Here is a 4,112-nt window from a genome sequence, read left to right on the forward strand (position 1 = left end):
TAAGGCCATAACTCGGGAAATATCGAATATGGTAATAAATTTAAATTACCACTAGGTATGGTAAGGCTATCCACGTATAGTAATAAATCATATAGTAATAAATCATAATTAATCCACGTATAGTAATAAATCAATCCAGGTATGGTAAGGTCATAACTCAGAAAATTTTGAATATGGTAATTATATGGTAATAAATTTAAATTACCCCAAAGGCTATCAATCCAGGTATGGTAAGGCCATAACTCGGGAAATATCGAATATGGTAATAAATTTAAATTACCACCAGGTATGGTAAGGCTATTGATCCAGGTATGGCACGCCCTCACCTGATCACCTATCACAATCTCCAGCCCCACGCACGCACCAAAGAACCCACCCGGCACCAAACGCAGCTCCTCTCGACCCCCTCGAGTAAACGCCGCCACCGTCGTGCGATCTTCCTGACACAGACGCCGTCGCCGCCTCCTTCCCACCTACGGCGTCCCCCACGTCCATGGTGACGGCGCTCGCGTCCTACACTGACCCTCCGCCTCATATAGGTTGGTCGTTGATGGAGTGGGATGTGCCGCTGCGGTTTGGGGAGGCGCAATCACGATCTGGTTGGGATCTCAGTGTGGACTCGTTCTCTACGATGAAGGATGGCACTGCCTCCCTGGCAAATGGGATCGGAGGAAGGGGCTCTACGTCGTGAATGTCGGCGAGGCAGCGGCCGAAGGCGAGCCCGACGGTGAGCACGGGTGTTCGTCCCATGAAATAGGCGGCCACGGAGGGCGGATCTGAGGCCACCCCAATCGCCGGTGGCCCTTCCTCCCATCGCTCATCGCCTCCATTCTCTCTCTCTCCTCTAAATCTTTGTCGCCCCTGCCTGATTCTGGCCGACGCCATCCGGCTCTCGCATCGACCACCACCAGAACGGCTGCGGACGAGGCGCAACCGCAGACGCCGCCGCCGCCATCCTCATCCACCTCCTCCACCATCCTTCCCAGCCGTCGTCGGGGGCACCCGCCATCTGCGCTCTAGCCCACCCGCTCCCTCCTATCCCCTCCCCCTGCCTGCCAGCCCCGTGATCCATCGCACAGATGGCAGGTACTACAGCGACCTCCTCCCCAGCGGATCCGGCCTCCTCCCATGGAGATCCATCCTGGGCACCGCCTTATTCTCATGCGTGCACGTCTATATCAACGTCTCATTCCACCTCACCTCACCTGAGCCTTTACCTTCCCACCTCTGCTTCAGATCCACATCACTTTGCAAGGTATGTGCTTGATTGTTCCGAACTGGATCGATGGATTATGCAAGGTACTTTGGGTGTCGTCATTGACGGCAATTGTCACGCCATGCTACCATTGGAGGGGTCCCTCATCGATGATTAGGGTCTTCCGAACTGCACGAGCTCCATTGAGAAGGATGTTTTTAATTCTGGTTTTGCCTATATGCTTTCTTTGCTTGTATCTACTTAGCTAATGTCTTCTTATAGATAGTAGCTGCTGAAGTGGTGATCAAAGTTGTTCACTATAAGGAAACAACCATGATAACAAAAGTGTATATTCCCTGACCTTTGACCTGAAGTACTTTTTCATTAGAAACTTGCAACAGCCAGGCATTGAAATTAGCAACAGCTTCATACGTACTGAACTAATTTGCAGCAACACGTACTGAACTAAGTTAGGTTATGCTCATCGTTCCAACATGCTTAGTGATAACCACCTAGCAAGCTGATCAAACATGAAAAAATTGAAGTGCTACTGCTAATCGTACTATTCTGAATGTGAAAATCTATTTAATTGGCTCTTCTCTAATTGTACACTTGCATAAATCTCAGATCTTGCAAATTACAGTATAACCATAAAAGTCATGCTTTGACTCCTATAGGGCCTTTTGCACTTTAATATGACTAATAATTTGCCTTAATATCACAGATTGTATTACTACCTTTCTAAGTGAATGACATTCAAGAAGGTCATTAAATAAAACCAAGAAATCCTTCTGGTATTGGAGTGTAGGAAAGTTGAGACTATAAAACCAAAAGGTTATATTTATGTTTATTAGAGAAGGTTCTTTACTTTTTATAGGAAAACACAAAATGTTGCGATGTAGAGTCTAGGTGGTGGGCCTTCTTGATCCACTTGGTGGATGAGGGCGACTCCGGTCCTGGCACCCATAGTGCCAGTGATCCAAAAATCATAGGGCCTGGATATAGCTCTAGCAGACGTATGCGGCTTGCGCATCGAGCTTGGTCGTCTCGAGCATGGAGATAGGCGAGTTGTAGACCAAGAGCTGGTACAGAGATAGGCGAGTTGTAGACAAGAGCTGGTGGGCAGCAAGAAACGCATGCACACCAAAGAACAAATCTGAGTCACATGCCTACTTCTATTGGTTTCTACAAAGAGCGGCTAGCTTAGATCTTAGACCAGTCGGTCACTGTCGAGGTCGCCAAGGTGATCTTACAGCACCGTCGTGGGGATTTCTCATGATTTTATGTAGGCAAGCCGCAAGCGGTGGTGGTGATTGGCTGGGTGGTGTCGCTGCCTTGGGAAGAGACGAAGTGATGGTAAAAGTAAGCAGGATCCGATGATTCTTCCGTGGGGATAGCCAAAGTCAAGATGTCGACTACAGACTCGTCGCAGACTTGGAGTGAACCTGGATGCGGCAAGCCTGATTTGTGGATCGATGGCGGGTCTTGACTTTGTTAGGCCTGGATTGGATGGTTGCGGAGGGTGGTGTGCTTGATTGGGTTTCCATGGAAGAATGTGGCCTCCTCGTGGATCTGGTCATGCCCATCCTAGAGAACATTGTGTCCCTAGCTCCCTCGAGGAGCAAGGACAGTGCAAGCGGCAGCAGGGGGTAGGGGTAGATGTGGGGAGGGATGTCGGCGGCTCCTCGAGGTCATCATGATGAAACCCTTGACGTCCCATCTTTATCAATGGAAGTGGAAGAGCACGAAGTCGAGATTGGATAGGAGTTTGAGTTCTTTTTGGCACCGATCGGTTCCCCACTTTAGAGATGTATTTTTTTGCGTGCGAGCAAACAGTGGGTTGATTCTAAAAGGGATAGGCACTTTTCAACAGAAGTGTATGACGGACCAAAAATATGACCTCATTTTATTTGTTTGATAGATATCGTATTATTCGTTGTTGTTCGTTCGGTGAAATTTCCTAATATTTGATTGTTGTGTTTCTAATTAGAGCACCCCATAATCACCCAATATGAGAGGATGATAAATGAAAGATACTGATTATAAATTTTAAAAAGCCCGTGGCAACGCACAGGCGTTATACTAGTCCATCATTAATGATTGATTACTGTGCGCGCACAGTTTCTTTACAATTTGGAGCGATGCCTTTCCATCCCTTTCCCGCGTGGAATGGGAGCCGCGGCAGCATCTGTGCTCTCGCCTGGCGTTGCCTGCCTCTTTTTAGTTTTTCTACCCGGGCAGAGACGTGTTGGATCTGGCTCGTGTGCACGTGTTTTATCGCCCCTTCGGCTGATTGATCGATCGCTTTCGGCTCCGAAATGGATCGTGTGGAGGGAATATATGATCAGGTGCGTGAGTGCAGCTTGGACTGGGAGATGACAGCGGGCCTTGCTTGTTTTGGGTTGTGATTAGCCACTCGACTGATCCGCTTTGTTTGTTTTCTGCTCCTTCTTGTTGCCAGTACTATAATTACTCGTAGTTGTCCATGCGCTTCGACCGTAACCAAAGTCAAATTTCTCAGCTCTAACCATCATTTTGTATCAGAATACTAGTGTACATTTTCTTGCTCTTTTGTGAAGGAGGAGAGAGCGACCTTCGATTTCTTTCAGTAAACAAATATAGACACGACAAAGGTGCCTTCGGGCCTCTTTTATTAGATTCCCTTTTTTTCCTCACATCATTTGGGAAACTTAGGAGCAATAACATACTCCTATCATTCTCGCTTAAATGGCATGGTCCTCACATTGCCCTCTCCTTCATCTTCATGTTCATCACTGATGATGCCTCTCGTCAGCTCGTTTCTCCCTCCTAGTCGACCTCCTCCTTTGCTCTCTCCCCTCCCAGCCTCCCATTTGCCCAACCAAGTTGCAAAGTCACGCATGTCGACTAGCCCAATATTGAGCCACCAACGCAATAT

The sequence above is a fragment of the Triticum dicoccoides genome, chromosome 3A (genome assembly GCF_002162155.2).
Source record: "Triticum dicoccoides isolate Atlit2015 ecotype Zavitan chromosome 3A, WEW_v2.0, whole genome shotgun sequence".
Lineage (NCBI taxonomy): Eukaryota > Viridiplantae > Streptophyta > Magnoliopsida > Poales > Poaceae > Triticum > Triticum dicoccoides.